The 23,842-nt window shown below is 43.0% G+C and overlaps 1 protein-coding gene across 2 annotated transcripts in view; it reads left to right on the top strand.

Moving 5' to 3' along the window:
- AUTS2 (activator of transcription and developmental regulator AUTS2) overlaps positions 1–23,842 on the top strand; it is a gene marked incomplete at both ends in the record, with an annotated part of 761,383 nt that overhangs the window by 351,744 nt on the left and 385,797 nt on the right. The gene's annotated exons all lie outside the window — the stretch shown is intronic.

Below are 23,842 nucleotides of genomic sequence, written 5' to 3'. Positions count from 1 at the left end.
ATGTGAGATGGTAGGATCTTGATTTTCCCTTGCACCAGTTCTTGTTGATTCACAGATTTTAAAGAGTCCATTACAATGTCTTGCCTCATCTCCTGTGTACCACAGCCCAGAGGACGTGGCACAGTGATTTCTACCTGTTGCTTAAAAGCCCATGGTTCATGGACACTCTTGGAAAACACAGAAGTTATATTTATGCCAGATTTACATTTTATGTCCTGAGAAGCAGATCAAGCCCCAGCTGGTTTGAAAATTGATCAGGTTTTTTTGGGTTTGTGATCTATTTGCATGCATCTGTATTGATTTAACAGTCTATATTCATACCTTTCTGTTCATTCCCACATTAATCAATATACCTTTTACTTGCACAGATAAGTTTGGGAGTAAAAAAAAAGTCTTCCAGTCAATCCAATGTACTGCTTATTTTCTTCCAAGATTTATATTTAAATTGCTCATATCCTGTTTCTCTTGTAACTTATGCTGTGTTCTCCAAGCAAATCTTTTCTGCCTTTATAATCACTGTAGGAGAAGCAGAGCATTGTGTATGTCCCAAACCAGGTGGGTAAAATACAGTGAGCCTTGTCCCGTAGCACTGCTCTGAAGTTATCAGTATAATCAAAACCTGCTTCTATCTTTTCACTGAACTCTGGGGAAAAGTAAACTCTATGGTATTCAATTACATGATGGAAAAACTTGGTTGCACTCTTGTCACATTCCCAGAGAGTAATTTTCTTCTGTTAACACATGGTGAGTTTAGTCTTTTGTCATAGAGGTCTGTGATCCTGTCCTGTAAGAAAGTTATGGGATTAAACTGTGTACATGTGGTCTCACAAAACTTGCACAAAAATTGCTTAATACATGGAGAAATGCTGTGTCCTGCTGGATTTACCTTGGGCTTCTGCACAAACAGAACGTTCACACTGCTGGTGGTGAGGTGTGAAAAGAGCATCCTCAACTGAAAAAGTTTTGTGGTAGCTGTTCTAATTATATCAAAGCCCAGATCAGTGTAAGGTAAGTTGTGAAACCGAAAAACAAGCTGGTTTCCTTTTTTCAGCACTTGCCCTGGTTTGTGTCATGTGTTTTTAAGAGGGAGGGGATGAAGGGAAAAATATCAAATGGCTCAATGTTCATTTTGAATTAAAACTAAACCTTGAATGTCTTTCCATAGTTCAGAATGAATTTCTTTCCTTTGTCTGGGAAAATTCCAATCATATGGACATCTGTAGACATGCTCTGGAATGGGACAGATCTAATATGGGCTGGAGGGCTGTACCATGGATAAATAAGCCTTGTTCTCCTTGCAGCGAGAGCTGAATATGCATGGTTTGGGAGCGGTGCTCAGCCTCATCTCTAGGCAGCAGAGGTAACAGAAGAGAAGCCATCTGCTGTTCCCTGCACCATACTGTCTGTGGGTTGGTCCACTAAAGTGAAAATCTGGAAGGTGTCAACATCCCCTATGCTCCAACGGAAAGCTTGAAAGTTTCCAGCTCTCCTGAGCGAGGGATTTAGTAACAAGAAGAAGCCTGACATCTTCTAGGGCCGATGTGTTGGCACCTTAAATCATTCCAATTTGGATCTGTGTAGGTGGGGGAGACATCCCTTGTTGGTGCCATTAATATATTTAACTGAGCTGTTTCTTATCTATAGTTGTAGTATTAAATCTTTGACTTTCTTTTTTTTTTTTCCTTCACTAATAGCCAAGTAGGTAGAAAACGTCCTTCAGTTTCTCTCTTAAAGTTGTTTTTGCACTTACACAGTCTTGGATGAAACATGAAGGGTTTTTTTCCTCCCTTTTCACTTTGGAAAATTGTTTTTAGGATTATCTTGCTTGTTGTTTTAAAAAAGTCCATACTCTTATTAACTTACATGGGGCAAATAAAACCCAGATGTGTTTTGTGGTACCAGACAATGAGAAAAATGCTCCAGAATGATCCAATTAGCATGTGTTTCTGATCAATGTAATTACTGTATTATCAAAGTGCAAAAGAATATGCACTTGAATTGACTTCTTTTTTCCAAAGCCTTTAACTAGAAAAGACTGTTAGTTTTTGTGTTTGGTGTTAACCCTGAACTTCAAAACTGGGGTCATTGGTCTCAAATACGGTAAAAAGAACTTCTAGTTTAATAGGTAATAATAAAGCTTTGGCCCTTGGAAATGATTTGATGTATGAGTATTATGTACTGCAGCTCACCAGAGGGAACATAGGAACCAGGTAGGTGAAAGTGGACTGATGGACATCTACTGCAGAGGGAAGCAGGTTGTGTTCAGAAATGAAAGAACACTGAGGTATGGATTAAGTAGCACATGTTTGCTGTTTAAATCAAATATCAATGGAATCTTCATGTGTTTAGGCCATGTTGCCTAACACAGAGATAATCCATGTCCAGCTCAGAATCCCCTCTGAGGACCGTGCTCGTGACAGGCACTCAGGTTTGAGGGGTGGTGGGTCATGTGTCTGCAATGTTTGTGGATGCTGTGCATGCTACAGCAAAGCTAAAATGACTTCTAGATCCTGTTATTCTATAGAGTCTCCAGAGATCACTGAGTGTTTAAGGAAACATTTATAAAGCTGACACTTCCCAGTAACACAAAATTGTTCTTCTAATATCTCTCTGATAGCTCCATCCCAGTAATTCATTATGCACCTTCAGTAGTAGAGGTGAAGGCTGAAATCTTAACCTGATTTTATACACTAAGTAGATAAATTCCTGAATGGCAAAGCTGGAGACTGAATTCTTCTGTTCTTGTTGCCTCTGTGTAAGTGCTCCTGGAAAAGCAACAGGGAAAGGAAAAATGCTCTGGGGAGGGCGTTCCTGCAGCCTGCTTTGGCAATGGAGAGGGTTGGGAATCTCCATCAAGTGATTCAGCCTAACCCATACCCAGCTGGGGCCACAGAAATGCCCTTGATTAAACAAACTTTGTAATGAGGTGCCTTCAGCAAAGTGGGACCAGTGCGAGTGGCCACTGAGGGAGAGGTGATGGTGCAGTGTTGCTGAGGAGCTCTAAAGACACCTTCGAGGTTGGATTTCACTGGGGAACAACTCTCTTCTACTCTTTTCACAGGTGTTGGTATGTTCTGTAGATTCTGTTTAAAAGACATTTTTACTGGAGTCTGTTTTGCCTGTCTTGGTGCTCCTTGTCAGAGGAGACACTTTCCCATCCTTTTTGCATATTGTTAAATCAGTAGTCAGAAAAGAAGAGGTAAAAATCATTCTGATTCTCCTGTAAGCCTTTTGTGCTGGCCAGACTTCACTGCTTCCTGTGGGATCAGTCCAGTCTATAATTGGTGCATGTGAAAAAAAAAAATTAAATGTGCTGTTAATATTGGTGCACCCTAAGAAATCATAACTCAGTACTTCCTGGAAGATCTCCCAGTTGTCTTTGATATTTTTTTGCATTGCAAATTGTCATTGTCTCTCATCAAAGACAGATCATCAGGTAGATTACATCTCATCAAGATGTCAGATCAGATAATTGGAAAGTAGTTAGAATTTTAGAAAAAATTCACCATCTTTTTAACTTTAAAAGGAAACCTGTTTGAGTTATGGGAGTTTTTAATGTTATCCAGCTGTCTTAAAGGTTTCAGGAGGTTGAGATGTTTTAGAATACGACTGGAATTTGTATAATTGTAAAGCTTTTTCTCTTACCTTGCTTTGAAGAATGATTTTTGCTCATTTGTGTATCTTGCACTCAGCCAAATTCATGTTAAAGTAGATAGTGTTCATTGGTTTCCAACACAAAACAAAGCAGAAATCAAAACTTAAATAACTGAATGTTTTGCTTCTAAACAACAACCCTGATTCCCAAGATTGTCAGGTTCTTTGGCAATTGTACAGTTTCTCTGTTTTTGGCAACTTATTTCCATTTTCAGTATGGGTCTGCTTCTCGAGTCTTTGTTGCAGTTCCTGAGGGTTTTCTGCTCCTCTTTTAATGTTTTCTTTTTGGATTGCAGGTTTGTGTTATTTTCTTTTCCTCCAAATGCAGGGAGTTTGTGAATTTTTCAGAGCCAGGTAGAATTTGGTAACAAGCTGGAGCTGGAAATAACATTGGGAAGGCAGAAGACCCCTGTGACCCTTCTTTTCCAAACAGTGCTCTTGCTCCACCTTAAAAAAAAAAAGGAAAGAAAAGCTAAAACTCTGCTTTGCACATGGGCTGGTGACTCAGACAAACATAAATCGTGAGCTTATTCCCAGAGGCTCTGGCTAATCAGTTGTGCTATCCAATTTGGCCCTGAGTGGGTTGGGTTCAGCAGATGTTTGCGCAGCTCCAGCGTGCCACTGGGACACTGCGTTGTGCAATGTTGCATTGCATTACTCAGAGCTCTAAAAACCCATCCCAGGGAGAATAAGGGGAGCACCAGTGGTGTTCAGTATGGATATGATGGAAGACCAGTCTTTGGCCTAGATAAGGCCAGCTATTTCGCTGTGCAATGGGAGTGATTTTCACCTGAGACATTACCTTGCAGAAGAAATGTGGAATTAGTTGCACCAGCACATTGTCTGCGCTCAGGGAGCCCTTCAAAGAGTAGATTTTCCCTCGTTGCCTGGTCCATATGCTCTGGCAGTGATCCTGGGGAGCTGTGCTTTGTTCCTTGAGGTGGTCGGGTTTGTGATGTTGATGACTCTCCTCGGTAAGAGGGTGTGAAGAGACTCCACTCCAGGGAAGTGCAGTAGGGCCTTTCGGCTTCCACAGGAGAGAAACAGATTAGATCAAAATTATCATTTGAAAGGGGTCCAGTAAATCCAACAGCTAAAGCTACAGAAGGGATGTAGTCCTTTACTGCACATCATATGCACAGTGGTGTTGGTAAATAAAGAGCTGTTGTTCTTGCAAGTAGGTTAAGCTGCTCAGTTAATTTTAGTGCTTGGCTTTAGGAGCCAAACATTGAAATGTATTTTGCTGATGTAAAAGTGTGTGTCCATCTGAAACACCCTGAGACCCACAAGGGCACTGCACAGTGGCTGTTGGGGTGGCACCACACCACGAACTGTCATGTCCCTTGTGAATAGAGTTGGAAAGAGAATCCTTGTTATCCTCTCTTTGGCACTATAAATCATTGTTAACGAATCCTAATTTGCTTAGTAGGGTAATGAATGATCTCCAATTTTCTCACTGTAATTAGTTTTACCAACTATTATTGTGAAGGGTATACTGAAATCCATTTTAGCTTCACTTAAAATTCTCCATGTGCCCATTCTTTGCAGAAGTGAAACTGACAACAGAGGTTATGAATCTTCTGATAGTAAATTCAGATTCGACAAAAGTGGACAAGATCCCCAGTAGAAATCTCTCTGTGGGCTGTAATTACTCTTTAGTGTTTGCAGCCCTCAGTGGAGTAGATTTGGTGTGGCGCACTGAGACCAGGAAACCTGGTGTTTCTTCATCTGATGTCTTTTAGGTGTTGTCTTTTGTTTTGCAGGAGCCATTAAAAATGCAGTTTATTCTAACTGCTGCTGTAAGGGAGGCATCATCATTGCCAACTAAATACATTGCAGGTAATAAAGTCTACCCCAGGTCTATTAATTTTAGCATTTATAAACTGTAGTGCTGTTCCTAGGGAGAACTGAGACTCATTAAAGAGTTTGCTAACAACATGACCAGCAAAGCAAGAAGAAGAGCAAGAGCAGCTGCATTTCCAGCATCCTGCTCATCACAGTAAGAATAGATGGAGCAAAACAACAGATTTTGGAGAAGAAAACTGTGTATTTCACATTTTATTAACTCAGTATTTGGGGAAAGGTTAGGCAAGCAGAATAAATGACCTGGGCTGGATTTTGGTCAGGATAGGTCTCTCCTCAGACCATTTTGAACAGAGATGGTGAAGGTCTGGGTTATTTTTACAGCCCTTCAGGATGGTATTTCCTCAAACACTGTAGAACCCTGCCCTAATGCATGCTCATGCTTTTTGAATAACATTCTTTGAATTTAAAATATGAATCTGTACAGTTCTTTGAATTGTGTGAAACTGTGTTGTCAAAATCATATAGGAGGAGAGCAGGGCACCACAGCAGTTCCTTCGCCAACCAGACAGAACTGAGACCAAATTTCAGAACTGCAGGTCTTTCTGGTTTCTCCCCTCACTGCTGAAATACAGATTGTCACCCTCTGTCTGAACAATGAAATTTCTTTAATAACTTTATATTAATTTCTTTAGGACGGTCCCCAGATACTTTGGTGATTCAGGAGGTGATATCCCCAAGGAGTTGTCACTCAGGATTGAGCAGGGGTGCTGGCCTGGGCCTTCCCTCTCCTTGCCCAAGCCCAGTCCTGCTGGAGTTCTCAGAACTGAGCAGTTCTGTGCTTTTTCTAATGGCTTTGCCTCAGTTTTGCACTTCTGTGTCTTTCCTATGTTGTTTGGTTTTTTTATTTTATTTTTCTAATTTCTGGAATGGTGTTACATTTATTGCTCTTGCCTTTCTTCGTCAAGTGCTTCTCAGCTTGTTGGTCCCTTTTCCTTCTGCTTCCCCACTTTCCTTGTTGGAGCCATCTTTTTTCCAAGGATTACAAGTGTGATGATCTGAGACATCATAAAAAAAGAAAGGGAAAAAGGAAGGAAGGTTTTATGTATTTGGAGAGGTGATATGAAACTCTCCATTACTTGTCAGAAGGGTCTCCCACTTCTGTAACCAGTAGAAAGGGGAGTGTTGAAAGTGGTTGGTTGATAACTTCATTTACAGTTTAAAACCCTGGAGGCAAACTTAGTTCACATTTTTGGTGGTATTTCAGATGAACTTGCTTAATCATTTTTTTTCCAGCAAAAATCAATTTAGAAAAATCAAGACATAATCATTTATAGGCAAGTGTTTAATTTAATAATTTCTTCTTCTGGACATTTTAAGATTCCTGTAAGTAGCAGAAAGACTTAAGATTTGCTGCCAGTCTAAGTTTGGTCTTGAATACCCCGTGTTACTGTGGCTCATGTTTTGCTCATCAACTCCTGCAAAGCAAAAGGATTCTTTTTTGTGTTTCCCCTCTTTCTCTTTCCTGTAACACGTGACACAAATTGCAGATGTGAACCTGAATAATAAAGGATTGCTTCACTGATTGCTAAACATGCATTATGGTGCTTTTAAACTCATTTCAGGTCATCGTACTGCAAATTAGTTTGATTGCAAGCAGTTAAGCTGTCATACACAGAGCCTCCATCTTCCAAGGGTCTCCGTTTCGTATCAGTACAAGAGAATGCTCAGTAGCATTGCCTGCGTTGTGTGTTTAATATTTTGGGGGAAAGATAGTGTTGGGTCTCTAGAGGAGGTTCTGTGTGGTTTCATGACAGGAAAGGGCTGTTCAGTCCCTCACTGGAGTGCTGCAGTGAGTCCTGGGTTTGTGCCACGTGTAAAGGGGGCTGACCATGCTCTGTACGACACAAGAGCCAGCTTGCTCTTGTTTGTGATGTTTTGGAGCTTGGTGGAATTTGTAGCCCAGTGCAAAGAGCGACACAGGACTGTTCTTACTGCAAATTATCTCATGTCATTGTTGCTTGTGGTGAGGTTTTGCTCAGTAAAATATAAAATTAGCGTTTTCAACTATGTGCAGTTAATGGGAGAACCTTTCAAGGTCTCTGGATGGTGTAACACAAGAGTTTATAGATCAGCACACTCCTATGCAAAAAGGGGTTATGGCAAAAAGCATTGTGGTAGAAAGGAGCTAAAAGGGCAAATTGTGGTGACTTCCCTGGAAAGGGGGTTTGTGGTGTTTGTTTGGGTGGGAGCTGTGTGGAGAGGGAGTGAAGCTCACCCTGAGCCCAGCATGGGAGCCCAGTGCCCTCTGCCAGCCTGGGCTGCCTTGCAGAGGAGAAATGCAGCACTGCACTGCAAACTTGGTGACCTTGGAAAGCACCAGTGCGGTCACTGGGCTGACTGATAGGATTATTGGGGAGAAAGATAATGCAAAAGCCTCTAAGGAACCAGGAGCATGCAGGATGGATGGATGAATTGACAAGGAGAAGCCATGTGATGGTATTATTCTGATGGCAGTTTCCATAAGCTTTTCATTTTGCCATTTTCTGAGAAATACAGTCTCTCTCTCTCTCTCTTATATTTTGGAAGAATACTTTTATTAATTTAGGCTACATCACATTGTTTATTTTTTTAACACAATGGGTCTTTTTCTTCTTGCAAAATTTACAAGTCAGGAAATACTGAGATAGTTAAGTCAGGAGGAAAACACTGCTGTAATACTGCAGGCACTCAGTTCTGAAACTTGCCCAAAGTATGACTTGTTCCTATGCGAATGAGCGGTGTTGAGGTGAATATTAGGTTATTCTTCTTTTGAAGGTGAATATTGGGTTATTCTTTTGAGGCCCTTGGAGGGATAGTAGGGCTGGTACCTGAAGCAGAGAACACATCTCCTGATTGCAAGAATTAAGGCTGAATTTCAGAGAAAAGAGTCCAATCCCCTTTCTCAGCCTTTTATGTCAGAACTCAAAATTGCTGTCTGATAAAATGTAGGACACCAGATTGAATTACTTCATTGAACCACTGCTGTCCCCTGTTAATGGTAATTGCACGGATATAGCGGTCTTTCTTGGCAACATCTCAGATATTTACCTCCCACTGTTTTTCAATTCAAACCTTTGATGAAAATATTCCCAGTACTTCTTTAAAGCAGACACCCAACTGTCTTTCTTGACAAAGGCAAGGTCTTTAAATCAGATCCTGACAATTTGTGACACAGCAGTCTATCTAAATCACCTTTTACCTATGTCTCTGTGTCATTTCCTGGAAAAAAAATGTCCATCAGAGGAAGGTTGCTGAGGGCTTGGTGCTCAGAGAGTCTGTGCATGTGGCAGCACCGAGCTGGAAGATTTGTGTGTTTGTTTCAGTGGAAGTAATTAAATGAAGGCTTGTAAAGTTGCAGTGCATTCTGTAATGGTTCATTAGAAATATTTGGGAGTATTTTGTCCATAAGAAAATGATTATTCGGTTATTGCTGTTCTCAGACCATTAGGAAGTCAAGGTTTTTCGTGGCCTTTCCTTTAGCAATGGTAAATCTGTTAAAAAAAAAAAAACAACTCAGGGTAAATATTTTCATCCTCGCTCCACCTGAGGGTTAATGTGCATTCAGCTGAAGTAGCTTACATTCACCTCCTGAAATCTCATCTCTGCTGATGCTGTGAATTCTCCCTCCCACGGAGGGATGTGGATGGCACACGCACCCTCAGCCCAGCCGTGCCATGGTTTGAGGCCTGAGCAGAGCTCTGGCTCCTGCAGTCACCCCCATGCATCACAGGGGCACTGCTGCCTGCCCGTGCTGTGCAGCGACTGCTCACTCCTGCTGGAGGCTGTGCCAGCAGGTTCTGCATTCCTGGCTGTGCTTTTGGGACAGTGTCAACGTTGGCATGTCATATCAGTGGACTTGGTTGTGTAGCATCACTGTAAAAGAATTTATAGGAAGAGACTGTGAAAATCAGTTGGCTGTGAATGAAAAGAAAGTAGTTTCTACAAGTATTTATTATGAATGTTTTAGCTGTTCGTTGCATTCCGTGGCCTATACAACAGCACTCTTCATCACCAAGTGCTCGCCTGTGTGTTTGAGGAGTACTGGGCAAACAGATTCCAAGCTATTACTGTAATAGAACCTCATAATATTAATAATACTGACTAATTGTCCCACCTTAGCAGCTGAAAAGAGGTTGTTAAATGGCAGAACAGATACCAGTTGAAATAAAAGATCAGGAGATAACTTCATTAGCAGAGTGTTAATCTTTGCCAAGGAGGACTTATCTGTAAGGGATGGTGATGAAAGGTGAGCTTGGAGGGGAAAAAAACCAACTGTTCTGATGAGTGCATGTGCCAGGCTGGTTCAGAGTGTGAAGTTCATGTTTGGTGTGGCATCACCACAGCACATGATGACATTTGTGCCATTTGGAAATGAAAGGAACCTTTCAAACTCAAGTGCTGGACTGGTGTGGATCAGTGAATTCAAGAGGAATGTGTTGCAGTTTCAAGGAATCATTTCTGACCCCAGGTGGAAGGGGTTTCGTGGTGCACAGCTGAAAGAAATGAGAGGGATTTAAGATTTTTCAAGCATGTAAAAAAAATTCTTCCAGTAGAGATGGTCATGCAAGTTCATATTCCCTCTGTTGTGATGAGGAATGGAGAAGGGAACAGAGCTGCTGCCTCTTGTCCTGCTTCCGTGCTTAACTTTGGATTTCTCAGGTGGCTTCTGAGGATGGAACTAGTTCTAGACAAATAGTTTGATGGCTTTGCCACACTTATGGTATCCAGGTTCTGCTTTCTTTTCTTTGATGAAATACTCCATTGAATGTAATAATTGGCATATTTGTACTATTGTACCTTTGCACAGCAGCAGTAGCCCCAGAAATTTTCCAGCTGCAGCCCCTGTTTCTGTAGTTGGGCACATGCAGAGGCTGGAGAATTGGCGGCCCAGCTGCTGGAAAAAGGGGTGTGTGCTGGGGCTCTCTGGAAAGCCCTGGTGCTGACAGTCCATCTGCAGAGGGATCACTCACGCCTGGTGGGAGCCCTGCTCCTCTCGTCCCTTCCTGCCTCCTGTGCAGCATTAACATCTGGCTTGCAGGACTGTTCCACCTCGGAGTGGTGGCTGTGGCAGGGCTGTGGCTGTGGCAGGGCTGGGCAGGGCTGTGGCTGTGGCAGGGCTGTGGCTGTGGCAGTGCTGGGCAGGGCTGTGGCTGTGGCAGGGCTGTGGCTGTGCAGGGCTGGGCAGGGCTGTGGCTGTGGCAGGGCTGGGCAGGGCTGTGGCTGTGGCAGGGCTGTGGCTGTTCAGGGCTGTGGCAGGGCTGTTCAGGGCTGTTCAGGGCTGTTCAGGGCTGGGGCAGGGCTGTTCAGGGCTGGGGCAGGGCTGTTCAGGGCTGGGCAGGGCTGTTCAGGGCTGTGGCTGTGGCTGCTGTGCTCTCACAGCAGCGGATGGAAGCACAGCAAACCTGACCCCGTGCTGGCACATCCCTGCAGGCACCTCTGGAAGCTCCGTGTCCTCTGCTGCCTGCTTGGAGCTGCCAGCTTGGAAGAGGCAGCCTGGAGCCTGGGATGCTGTTAAACACCACCAAGGACTTGTTTGCTCCCTCTGCACGCCCCTTCCCCACTGAACACAAACTGTGAGCAGTCCAAGAACCGCTGTGGTGCCAACAAGAGCAAAGTTACTTACAGCTGGTGAGTGCCACCTGCTCCTGCCCAACTTCAGCCAAAACAGTTTCCTCCCTGGAGTGCCCTGGAGTGGGGAATCCAAAAGCTGTTCAGAGCAGGAAATATTTAGTGTGGATGGGGAAGAGACACTGCAATTCTTGCTTGGGAGCAGTGTGTGACGCAGGAGGTCTCTAGGACTGATGTCTGTCTCCTTCCCCTTTCCAAGCTCCCTCAAATCACCCTTTCTGCATTCTTCCAGTGTGTTGCTTATGAATATTAATTCAGCCCTCTCTCCCTATATATGCCATCCTTTTTCCCCATCCAAGCTAATGCAAATTTAATGTTGTTTAAAAAAAGAAAAGAGGAAAAAAAAAAAGCCTGCAAATGATAGTGAGAGCAGAGTGTCTTCCTTGGCTGTGTGATGTATTGATGCAATGACACCTGGTGTGACACTGCATTTTATTCTGTGGTAGAAGCACTCCTTGACCCTGAGAAAGAAAAAGAACACACTTTCCTGTGATTCCCACTCTGTTTCTTAATCACCTTCCTCATTCATCCCCAGTGCCCATCATTTGCCCAGTGTTTCCCAGCAGTTTGCAGATATTTTTATGGTTTTGGTTTACTAAGTACATCTTGCTTACTTAAATTGCCTGTGGTATAGAAACAGTAAATAAAAGGTCGACATCATTATGAATTCATAGCAAGAGGCCACTTGACAGCCCTCTGAGCACTGTATTCTTTCTTAGAGAGTACTTCATCGGTTCAAAGGACTTTATTCTCATTGAATCAGTAGAAACTTTGTTGTATTTAACTAGAAAACCATGTTCTAATGTCTACATTCATTTGTTTAAAAGGAAGATTTGGAGAAGGCTTGTTGTTGATTTAACCTGCTGACAGTTTTATCAAGTATGAGCCTGGCTTTAGGCTTAGGAGCTCACTTGCTTAGGTGCCTTTCAGAGTCAAAGCTTAGGTTTAATTTTGTTGCTTGTATCGTCATTAACCACTGATTACTCCTTGCTTTCATCTTTGCAGTTCAGTTCCCAGTGTTTCTTTTTCTTTCCTCTGCTTTGCTGTCATTGCCTGAGTGTCATTAAACTGCTTTGAATTTGCTCTTCGTTTCTCAGCTCAGTTATAAAGTCCTTTTCCTTGCCGATCTGCAGTACAAATGCCTGGAGTGATAATAACTAAAGCCTCTTTATTATTTCTTGAAAATATCACCTGGGATGTTCAGCTGAAGGTGGGTTTGCTGCAGCTTGTTTGGAAAGATAAAGAGAACTTCAGGCAGCATGGGGCAGAGCTGTGGGATACTCAGGCTGTCACATGCTCACTTGCATAAATAATGTCAGATAGGAAATAAATCATTGCAGTCCTTTGCTGTTGGTAGCCTGGTTTCCTAAAACCTCTCCAGGTTCTCTCCAGGGGCTTCTGCCTGATGCTGGTGATGAATATTTAAGGAAACAATTGGAATATAGGGCTTTGAGAAGTGGCAATCTCAAGAAATTCCACTGACAACATGTTCTGTTCCTCCCATCTAGTTCTTCCTCATTCCACAGTACCAGGACATTTGTTGCTTATGATACAGGATCCCCCTTTGGAGGAATTAATTGTTCCCTTTCTCTGCATACCCCAGAGGAATGGGAAATGCTTGTTCCCTATAAAGGGATGATTGTGCTGCCTAAAAGTGCATGGAAAGGTAGGACAGTAGAAATAGGTCACAACCATTATCTGCAGGTCATTGCATCAAAACTCTGCTTTGCAGCTTTGCCTTGACAGACAGCTCCCCTGGCACAGGAGGTCTGTGTCGCCTGGTGTTCCTGGGCTCCTGCTTCCTGCTCCTGCTTTCTCCTTCTTTTCAATTATTGTGTCAGTTGACTGTGTTCACGTAGCTAGAGAGCAGTAAAGTATTTCATCTATTGACTGCTGCATCTAAAATAGATTAAATTAGTGTTTATTCAACTTTTTACTGCTGACTTACAAAATTACTTTTAGTCTGGTTTGGATAGATAACTTTTTCTATTAATTTATTGCCATGCTCTGCTTTGATTGCTTTTTTTTTCATTGCTATCAAATCATATGCTGCTTTAATATCTCCTCCAAGATGTGCTCTTGATTAAGTCTATGTTGGATATTTATACCACCAAGAAGGATACTACTTAGAAATTCCCTTTCTTAATAAATACCTGTTTTTAAAGCTCTCACTTCTCCAAATTAAGGTGACTTGATTTAAGTGTAGTTAATCCTACTTTGTTTCATGAAGCTTTTGCATATACATTGGGAGAAGATGCTCTCCTGCATCATGAATGGACACCTATGGAGTAAGTGAGACGGGATCAAAGGGGAGGTGATTTTGGGGTTTAGATTTTGGTTTAGATTTCTGTGTAGTGCCAGAATGATTCTGATTTTGGTACTATGGCAGAATCTCAGATCCTTTCCTTAGTTTCTATATATCAACAGTGCTTGTCTCAAAAAGCTCCTAAGTGAAGTTAACTGAAGTTTGAGATGAAAAAAAACCTGCCAACACAATTGGAGAGAAAAGAATATCATGCAAAAAATATGTTTTATGTAAATTACTATGTGATTTTATAAACCAGGAGCCAGCTCACAGTTGCTGCCCATAGCCATCAGTGTGTTTGTGGACGTGCAAAGGCACAGGATTCAAAAGGAAAACTGTCTGGGTCTGGTACCAGAGTTACCAGTTCCCAGCAGCTCCACTGGCTGCATCAGCTGGGCCAGGCCAGCCCAGCTGCTGACCTGCTCTGGCTGATGCAGTGGGTAACAAGACAGGCCCTAGATGTGTGACATACTCCACAAATCACATTGTTCTGTGTGACTTTCTAGGAAAATGCTTCTCTTGTTATTTTGGGGGGTTTTGCTTGTTTTGCTCTAGAACTACATGTTCAACAAAATTGATGTTTGCATGTGCTCCTAAATCTGTTTTTTAGCCCAGCCCATTACACTTGACCTTTCTTTACACCAAAAAATGATCCAAATGGTTATAATTCCTGAGACACACCATTTTTTGAACAGGTCCTCTCTGTCAGGTGTTACTTTTTGAAAGAAATCCTCATATATCACTCTACAGAATGGAGCATGCATGTGAATCTTGAGGCCATGTCAGCTGTAGTTGCTCTCACTGCCTGAAATCTCCTGGCAGTACTGGGAGTGCTCCTGCACCTCCTTCCCCACCCAACACTGAATGGATTTAATCACAACTCGGTTCATTTTGCTCTTTTTAAGCTGATGTGGTTGATTTTGCTGGTGGTGGAGGAAGGTGCATGCACAGATCCCTTCTGCTGGCTGCAGGGCACATGTGGGAACTTCCGTGGGGGAGTAATAACAGCCAGTGGGGAGTTTGTAGTGGCTTCAATTGCAGCAGCTGTTTGTAACTCAACATCTGTCCTGGCCCCAGCCTCAGCACTGTCAGTGTTCTCATACTGATGAACTGAGCATTTGGATAGATTGTGGAAAAACATGCCATTTTAATGGTTTTCTTTGGCTTTTTTTTCACTCTTTATGTCCCTTTGAAGGAAAAGAAAAGCACTTGTATGTAGATTTTTTCCCACAAAAAACACCTGGCTCTGTTCTCTGCTGATGGAAAGGCCTCGTTGCTTGGGGATGAGAGCACCATTTCTCGCATCAGTTTAAATTTCACTCTCCTCTTCACAGGCTCATCTCAACAAAGCAGAGGTTCAAGTTTAAACACATGCTTACATCTATTTTATTCAGGAGAGCATGTAAGCACACACACATACCTGAAGTCAATGGGATTTAAGTGTGTGCTTCACTTTAAAGCATGTGCTTCACCGCTCCCCTGAATGCAGGGGGTTTAAGCTGAGTGCTTTGGAAATTGCAGGGGCCTTGCACATACTGGTTCTTTTATCCATCTGGAAGAAGGGCTACTGTGAAATTTAGTAAGCACTGTTCACACTTTGAAATCCTTGTGTAAAACATGCCTGTTTCTTTCCTGCCCATCTCCCTTGCAGTATATTTAGTTTACACAGAAAAGCAGGATGTGGAGATGGTGGGAATTTGTTCCTGTGCCTTCGAGTGGGCTGTGTTGAGGCTCATGGGGGTAGGTGGGCATTCAGACTGTGGCTGTGCCCTGCTCTTCTGTCTAAAGAGTGATGGCACCCAGCACTGCATTATTTAATCTGTGACTGGCACTGGAGTCTTCCCAGTGACCACTTGTAAATATTTAACTTGTCCAGGACAGCAGAAGCTTTCCCCAGACCATGTTAGAATGGACAGCTCAGAGGCAGCCTGAAGAGCAGTGGCTCTTACCTGCCTGCCTGGCTGTTGGTGGTACTTGGATACCTCTTTACACCTGTAATTTCCCTTCAGATGTGGAACTGCAGCTCAGCAGCTGGGCCCCGACGTTTTGAAAATCTTTGAGAACTAATTAGGCTCTCCTCAGAGTATGGCTCATCCAGCCAGTCTGAATAAACAAATGGCACCGTTTGTATTAGGGAATCTTACAAATGACTGATCCCTGTCATGGGGTAACATTAATCTTTTTTGTATAGATTTCCAATAGTTAACCATCTGGCTCCATGCAGTTTTCCAGAAAACATTCACTACTGGGGCTGGTGGAAAGAAGAAGGTGGGATTAATAACCTGAACACATCATATGAAGCATTAATCTTTTGGATTGGCCATTTGTTTTTATCAAAACAACTCCCATAAGATAATATTTCACAGCATGTGGTATTTGCCTGGACTTCTTTCAAAATGAGAAAATGTTTCCGTGTCTGCCATGATCTGCAGTTTACAAATTCAGTGTGAATGATAAGGGCTGGAAGAATTGTATGTTCTCTTCTGCTTTATGTTGCATTTACAGTCCTGGCCTGTTCAGTGGAAATGTGTGTGCTTTGTGATACTGGTTGTTACAGCACTTCATTTAAAACAACCCTTCTATATAAGAATCTAAAATTACCCAAGTCAATGTCAATAATTAACACACAGGCTGGGACAGGCACTGCATTCATCTGATGGATGAATTTTGTCAGCTGAGCTGTCCAGGCAAGCCCAGAGTCTTGGTGCAGGTTAAATGATCTCAGTCTGGCTGAGCATTTAGGCACCTGCTTGACTTTAATCACCGCTTGTTCTGCAGATTTCACTGGTCCTGAGTGTTCTGTTGAAATCCAGCCCCGTGACTTCGGTCCTGCCTCAGGTCCCTTACTTGCAAGCTGTGGCAAATTAAAGGCAAAACCAGCTGCAGAGGTTGTGGCCCTCAGGCTGTCTGTCCTGCCCCTGTGATGGAGATTACTCCTCTGCGAGGCAGGTGAACGAATGGCTGCTAAAGCACATTAGGTTAAACCGAAACTGGAGACAAAATACTCCAAGCTAAAAAGCTGAGCACTCCAGAAGCTGCTTCATGAGCTGTGTCATTGTCTCTGCTGTGGCAGAGGACAGCTGCCATCAGGGGGTGCAGAGATGGTCACGGGGATTCGAACCACTTTGCCCATCTGATTTTAATCCCTCGCTGCATGCAAATCAGAGCTCTCAGTGCCATCCTTGACAGCCCGGCTGCTTGCAGAGCTGGCTGGCTCTGTGCTGCTGCCTGCCCTCCCTGCCCTGCTGGGGCTCTCCCACCTTCAGCACTGCCCAGTACCTCAGCAGCAATTCCAGATGGAATCTCCAGACAGCAGGGACTGCACCTTCCATGTGTTTGGCTGCAGCATATTGTGAACACCACCAGAACAGAACTAATAATTTTCCTAATCTGCATGTGACACGAGTGCGCTTGAGTAATGTACAGCACTCTGTACATAAACCATGTTTATACCTTCTCACCCAATCATGTCTGTTGCAGTATTTCCAAATAAATGGTGGGGTTCTCGGTGATTCTTCCTGATAGAGAGTGATTTGTAATAATCTTGTCATGCCAAACTCATAATAATACTAAATGAGGACATTTGTTGAAGGAAGTGATTGTAAATTACATGCAAATTCAACCCTTGCTGGCATTAATCAATACTGAAACACAACTTTTGCATTCCTGATATAATACTGCTGAATCTAATCCCATGGATTTTACATTTCCATGTGAATTAAGCATTTATTTTGATTTAAAACTTTTTCTTTCCCTACTGGGAAAGGATAACACTTTTTTGGGGTGGGTATTATACAGTCTTGACAGACCTGTACTTCCATATGCAGAGCTGGTAACTTTTGGGCATAGTTAGTTAATCTGTAGTGCTTACACTGGTTTGCATTTCTGTGTGGTTGTGAATTAAGATGGTGTGGGTAAAGCTTTTTGTAGTTAGGCTCTCTGAAAAACGTCCTCTGACCTCAGAAACAAAGCATTGTTTTAGTTGTGTGGCAGCCCTTGGTTGAGAACCATCTCCTGGTGATTGTCAAAGGAGTTTATTTTCATTACATGGGCCCTGTACGCCCTGATTGGCACTGAAGGGCCACTGACTTACTGAGAATATACACTACATCAGACCCAATTGGGAATGGGTGGGATCACAGTATTCTGTTAGATTTTGATCTTTTTTCAAGATTTGGTAGAACTAGAGCTCAAAGTGAACCATCAAACCCATTTCAAGGTTATTATCTTTTTGTCAGGCATTTCAATACCGATGTATTTTGGTTCAGCAGCCTCAGTATTGCATATTAGCAGCACAGTTGTAATGATATTTTCATATGTATTTCCATTAAAAACAGAGAGAGGCTTCCATATCCTATGATCAGTTTTCCATTTAATCTTTCCTCTAGTATCATCCACTCATTTTGGTTGAATGTGGAAAATGCAGTTGATTGTTTTTGATAACCACTAATGCATTCTGCCAGTGATTTCTTTCCACTCGTTATTGTAATACAAGAAGATTAATCGTACTTGATTTTATTTTAAAATATTAGACATCGATAATACAAAAGCTGACACTTCTGGGAATTTAACCTACTGGATTATTTATGTCACAGACAATTTTTTTTACTTAAGCAATTGCTTCAGAGTAAATGCAGAGAATGTCAGCTGTTTATTCACAGCCACGTGCATAGACTGGTGCGTGTGTTTTCTAGGAACAGCACTGCTATGGCACATTTTCATTCTGCTAAACTGTAGCTTTTGAAATATTTAAGAGGCTGTCGTCCTTCAGTCCTACCAATCTCTTTATTTTAGGCCTGATTTAAAGCATATTGAAGTCAATGCACATTCTTTGTTTGATCTCCGTACATATAATTCTCAGTGACTGGAAGTTAATAGAGCAGATCATCCTCTGTGATACATGGAGTTGGTATTTATGTGTCTGCACGAATGTGTGTCCATGCACATGGGCACAGCAAACCTCAGAGCCTTGTGCTGTGGAGTTCCTTGTCCTGGAATCCAATTTATGTGGGAACTGCTAGCTTACTATAAAATGGGCAACAGTGGAAATAGCTGACACGGCTCATTGCAGTTATTTTCAGCAGCTGGGGTTCAAAGGTCAGTCCATTTAGCACTGCAGGGCAGGGCTGCAGCATCCTTGGTGCTGGGTGTGTTAACTTTGGTTAAAGAGGGAGCAGAGGGTCTGATGTAAAAGTCACTGCTTCAGTAGGCTTTGGGTCAGAACCTAAATGCAATTCTTATCTGCTAGATTGTTCAGCTGTTACATTTTACAAGAATATTTGTGTGTTTCTTTTGCATTAATAGTCTGAGGGAGGTAATATTTTTCAGAATAATAAAACTGTTAAAGAAATAGGGTCTGATTTTCTGTTTCTTTAACACTGACATCAAGATGGTGTAACTCTTTTGAAATCAATGCAGTTACACCAGAATAAAGCTGCTGTTAATGGAGTGCAGAAATTGATGTTAATGGAGTGGAGAAATCTGAGAACTTCTTTATATCAGACTCAATTGACTCTAATTTTGATCATCTCCCTTGAACTGGAATTAGTAAACACTGAAATAGATAGAACTGCACTGGAGTAAAAGCAGTGTAATGGCATGGAGAATCCATCCTTTGTCAGTCAAAATGACTGCTAAAGAACCATTCTAACTTGAATTTCTTTAGTGGAAATTATTCTTTAACCATTCAATTTAACTTGAATGGTTTTGGAAATCCAGCCAGCATTTCAGTTGCAGCTCACATTCTGTGTTTTATGGAACAGGTTTTTGCCTCGAGAGCATCTTCTTCAAATGTATCACTGTTGTAACTCAGCTTCCTTCAGATGAAGTAGATGGAGGTAAATTTGGCATTCTAATGAAAGCCAGAAAACCAGAGTCTGCAAGTTTTAATAGATCTTCCAGACTGTTACAACAGTACGAGTTAGAGATCAGATCATGGGATTCAAAACACGCAGAAGCACAAATGAAGGCAATTTGCTTTCCAAGGTCTCCAGTGCTTTGTGCTTAGATGTTTGCAATTGCACATTTGTCTGTGATAACTGTAAAACATTAGACTCTGAGAGGAAGCTCTTGTTTTTCAGTGCCTCCCTGATGCTGGTGTGAGTCCCATGTGGTTGCACAAGGCCAAAGTCATGCAGATAAACAGCAGTGAACTCTGTGATCTCTGGGAGGGGCTGTAAGTCATTAGCAGGACATGGTTCTCTCCATCTCTTCTATTGCTCTGTGCAGAAAAAGTGACTGTGAAGTAGAGCAGCATCTAGAACCCCCTGCCACAGGGGTACACCGAATTCAGTGTTGTGAGAATTCATGCTGTGCCTCCAGCTTTTGCCACCACTTCTGTGCACCCTGACGGTCCCATGGCCTCACTGGTCCTTACTGACCCCAGTGCCTTGTTAGTCCTTGTGCACTGTTGGTGCTTACTCACAATGACCCCTCAGCTGGTCTGGGGGAAGTTGGGCTGGAATGGAGGCACCTTGAGTCCAGAGGCTGCAGCATCATTGAACATCCCTCCTTTCTGGTTACATTGCAGACCTGGGGTAACAATTTACAGAATGTACTTCTGGAATTTTGGAGACTCAGACTTCCTCTTTGGCCTGTGAATTTCGTTGTCACTTCATACCTGTCTTTCAGCCAACTACAACAGAAAGGTGCTGGGATTGCAGTCAGAGTGTGGAATGTCTTCCCTGTTGTGTTGTCATTTTCAACACTGGAGCTTTCTGTGTGTGAAACAGACTTCAAAATTGTCTGAGATCAAACCCCTCATATTCACAGAGCAATGAGAACCATTGCTTGAGGTTCTGAAATTATGGTGGGGAGATATGGGGACTGGGACACTCTTTAGTTGAGGGGAGCTGTCGTTAATAATCCAAATTTCACTGCCATCCAGACTTACTACATTGTTTTGAGCAATGACTGTGGAATATTGTAGTGGTTTGGTCCAAAATACTCATTACTGTTTACCTTCTGTGAGGTAAGAATTAGGAGAAAAGCAAAGCAGGCACCAAACTTGAAAGAATATAAAGAAGTTTATTAACAGACCTAAAAGAGGGAAAAAGAAAAAATAAAATCATACCACACCTTCAGAACTCTTCTCCTCCTGCCCACCTTTCTCCCTTCTCCCAGTGACAATGTAAAAAGACAACCCTTGGGATGTTCAGTCTGTTTATCACTTCCGTAAAAGCCTTGTTCAGTCCATTTAGGAAGAGGAGTCTCTCTTGCCCATGCTATGAAAACATTATCACAACGAGCCAGCCACCCGGGTTGGTTCTCTGCTTGCATCATGTGAGAGTCCCTACCCACGACTTGCAGCTTTTCCCACAACTGCTTTCGAGGGTCCACTCTTGAAGGTTTTTGGGGTACAATTTTAAGGTTGAGCCATTCAGAAACAAAAGTTCTCTTCACCCATCTCTGGGAGCATTTCATCTCTAAGAATAGAGGCCCTCCTACTTCCCTGGGAGCAAAGGGTCCTCCTCATCTTCATCTCTAGGACTATCTCTGGGAGCATCTCTAGGAATTGAGGTCTTCTCCTTTCCATTTGGAGCAAAAGTCCTCATCGCTTCCATCTCTCCCTGTCCAAACTTCTCACCAAATCACAGCTGCTTCAGCATCTGCCTATCTCAGCGCAGGTGCTTTTGCTCACAAGGACAAGTTGAATGCTCCACCCCCCATGCCTTCATGAAATTACAACGGGTACTCTGATACATCATAGCTTTACAACAGAATATCAGCTTTAAGCATCTCCTCTTTCTCCTCCCTCAGGTGTTCAGCTCTTCACAGCACAAAAAGGGTTAACCAGGCCTTGCAGCTGGAATTTCGCTTATCGCTGTTGGTCACATGATCTTTGCCAGGCAGTGGTGGGCAGCTTTCAGCTGAATCTTGGCTGCACTGGAGAGGGGGAGCCAGGCTGCTCCATCTGCACATAGCAGGGCTGTGGGGGGCCGTGGGTGGAACAGGGCCCGTCGGCTCCAGGATGGCCGTGGCCTGGCCCCCACACGGGGCCCGCAGCCACCTGTCCCAGAGCCAGAAACGAGAGAGAGCTCTGCCCGGGGTCTGTCTGTTCTTAAATGTGAACCACAGAGGCGGTCACAATTTTAAGTGGCTTAAAGAATTGTCCATATTCAAACTGGCCGCTGATAGGTTCTGTCAGGTCACAGAGGAAGTTGTAAGCACCCCTTTGCAAGAACATCACTTACGGGACTATGCTTTGCTAATCCATGACAAATATATAACCTGTAAACATCTCAGCAGATTCCACAGAACAAAGCTCAACAGATGAAAGCTGTGATCCATGACTGGATCCTTATTTTTGAGTAAGAAATGACTACACCTGGAGCATTGCTCCTGGAGAGGAGTGAGGTGATGACTAGCTGTTTTACTCTATTCCTCCTGGGATCTGAGTGCCAACCACTGAAAGAGAAGCCAAATGAAACATTAGGGACTTTGCAAATACAACTCACTATCCTAGCACTGCAGTGAAGTTTAGAGCTAATGAAAACAAAGTAACAAGCCACTGGCTTAAAAAAGAGGCAGGAGTATTTATTATATCTGGTAGTCTAAATCTAAAGTCTAAGTCATTACTGTATCCAACCAGAAGCCTAAAGGACTGGATTTTTCCTTTTCTGTGATACAAATCAATTCTCAGTGTTGCCTTGGGCATCTCAGTTGTGGGGCTTCAGTCTCAGTGATTTGAGATCTATGGATAAGAAAAGAGATGAAAATATCTTGATCTAAAGCAAATTGTTGTAGGTAGGAGAGATAGACCTGGGAGCAAAGAGAGGGTAGGTGTTGTCTGCACTGAACAGGTAACAGCTGTGGCTGACTTTGATACGAGTTTGCTGTGGCTGAAATTTCCCCCCTTGAAAAGGGATAGCAAAAGGCTGGCCATGTGTTTCCACACTGGGCTTGGCCATGACACAGTAATTTTAAAGCAAGATATTTGTACCTCGAAGCAAAGCTGGATTTTACCCCATGGCTAAGAACACTGGCAATTGCTGCCTTCCCAGGGAGCGCTCCAGCACCTCTTGTTAACTGCTCATTAGAGTTCAGCTGGTTTAGTACAGCCTGTGCAGGGCAGTTGTATAGCTTTTGTAGGTTGCTAAGTTATACACAATCCTTTTACTGAACACATACAGCAAATAAAATCACCTAAGTGCTGCATAATGGATCGTGGGGCCAACATCTTTCTCTTTCTTCATTTTGTAGCTTATTTCGGCCTCTGAGAAATGTGAACAATTATGCAGGTGTAGTCGCTACCAAAAGTAAGAAAGATTGAATTTGCTATTTGTAGCACTATAAAGCAAATACAGAATTCAATAATGTGTATTTTCATTATCCTAATGGAAGATTTCAGTATGTTAAATGTGTTCAGATGTCCTTGGCAAAATTGGGGTCAGTCATGTGAAATGGAGACAAAATGTGTTTCATCATCTTGTGGTTATTATACTACAAGGATTTCATTGTAAAGTGCAACAAGTAATTGCAGCCACATTTCTGATGCTATTGACTGCTTTATCTAATGGAAATGATTTCTTTCTTGATTATTTAAAATGAACCTTTTACCATTGTCATGTAAGGAAGTTGTAAAGTTTTTTTGAAAAAATACGTTACAGCACCACCATTAACAACAAAAACAACAACAAATTAAGAGTGTACACTTCTCAGATGGATTTATCCAAGGATCTAAAGGTGCTTTAGGAAGAATATCCAAATTAAAGTACTTGTGTGGAAGGCAAATGGCAGAGATGATGGGTTTAAAACTGAGAAACTGTGCTAGGCCTGATGGAAAGCTGCACAAGTCCATAGTAACTCATCCGTTAGTGCAGCTCCTTGGGCTGAGCAGTGCTATCCCCACGTGTGCCTCAGTCACGGGGGTGTTTGTGTCCCTTCAGGGGCTGGGGGTGAGGCTCCCAAGAGGATTCACCCACCTGGACTGACCCATGCAGTGCTTGCCCCGTGCAGAGCGCTCGGAGCCATGTCCCAGATTTTTGGGGGTTCACTGCTGCGAGGTTTGGCTGGCAGGGGTTGGACCCATTTCCCCGGGGAGCTCTGCAGGAGTGCACTGCCCTGACCTTTTAGCTCCAGATCTATCTTTGAACCCAGTGCTAGCAATGCACTAGACCATGGATGAGGGTCCTCCTTCATTAAATCATCTTCCTCCTGCTTTTTCTGTCCCCAGAGACACCCACTCCAGTGCCTGTTGTTTCCCTCATGGGCGTCTGGACAGGCATGTGCACACACTCATGGACAGCACTCCTGAGCTCAGAGTCTGAGCCTACTAAACACAAGTGCTATAAGGGCTTGACTTCACTGCAGAGCAGCCACAGAAAGATGGGGCAGCTGTAAAGCCTGAAGGCAGTGGGGGCCCAGGCCCGTGCCTTGTCTGAGCTCAGTCTGCCCGAGTCCATGCAGGGT

The sequence above is a fragment of the Coloeus monedula genome, assembly GCF_965178545.1.
Source record: "Coloeus monedula genome assembly, chromosome: 20".
Taxonomy (NCBI): domain Eukaryota; kingdom Metazoa; phylum Chordata; class Aves; order Passeriformes; family Corvidae; genus Coloeus; species Coloeus monedula.
The sequence above is the reverse complement of the archived record's forward strand: the minus strand, read 5'-3'. Positions and strand labels throughout refer to the sequence as shown.